Source organism: Monodon monoceros, unplaced genomic scaffold (assembly GCF_005190385.1).
Source record: "Monodon monoceros isolate NGI ecotype Baffin Bay Population unplaced genomic scaffold, NGI_Narwhal_1 Super_Scaffold_6, whole genome shotgun sequence".
In the NCBI taxonomy this organism is placed as follows: domain Eukaryota; kingdom Metazoa; phylum Chordata; class Mammalia; order Artiodactyla; family Monodontidae; genus Monodon; species Monodon monoceros.
In genome coordinates, this window is record NW_021703783.1 from 47,327,638 (window position 1) to 47,328,553 (window position 916).

The 916-nt window shown below is 29.5% G+C and overlaps 1 pseudogene; it reads left to right on the plus strand.

Annotated features, from left to right (window-relative positions):
- Positions 1 to 301: 301 nt before the first annotated feature.
- LOC114886247 lies at positions 302 to 397 on the plus strand (annotated as a pseudogene).
- Positions 398 to 916: the final 519 nt, after the last annotated feature.

The window sequence follows — 916 nt, forward strand, 5'->3', positions numbered from 1 at the left end:
AAATGTCTATCGGAAGGAAAATAACTAAAATATGGTATGTTTAAATGAAAGAATATCATACAGCAAGTAAAAGCAACCCACTAATTATATATATATATATATATATATATACACACACATATATACATAATTAGTGGATTATAAAAAACAATGCTGTCAGAAAAAAAAGCAGTTGCAGTATAATTTATACAAGATGAATTCATTTAAGTAAAGTCTAAAACATAAAACAATACTCTAAATTTTATCTGAATATATTTTTACGTGTGTAAAGGCATAAAATTTGAATGAAAAGACACATCGAGCGCTTGCTTCAGCAGCACATATATTAAAATTGGAACAATACAGAGAAGATTAGCCTGGCTAAGTTGCTAGAGCTGTTGAAGCCACCAAATTTTTTGTGATATACAAACAAGCAGGAAGTGGGCAGATGAATTCACCTACCTGCATCCTTACCTCATTTATATCCTCAGCACTGCTTATTAACTGCTTTTGTGGTACACCAACATAAAAGCCTTGAACCAAGTCCAAGTTGTGATTTTCACCTATCTTCAAACTAAAATTAAAGCTTTGTGTTCCAGTCTAAGATACAGAGAAATAAATAATAGAGAGACATTTAAAACAAGAAAGAGAGAAAAGACACATTGAATTTATAGGGAAAGGGGAAGGAAATGGGACTAGATTGGGGGGACAAAGACTCCAACTTATCTTTAATGTTTTAGTCACTATATTATAAAAAGATAAAGCAATTATGACAAAATGTTAACTATTGAGGATTCTTTATGGTCATTTTCTACTGTATGTTTTATTACTTTGTGTAATTTCCTATATTTTTAAAATATTTCAAATTTTAAAATTTAACTGCACAAATTTTAAAATTTAACATCACACACACCCAGCCTAATACATGTATAAGATT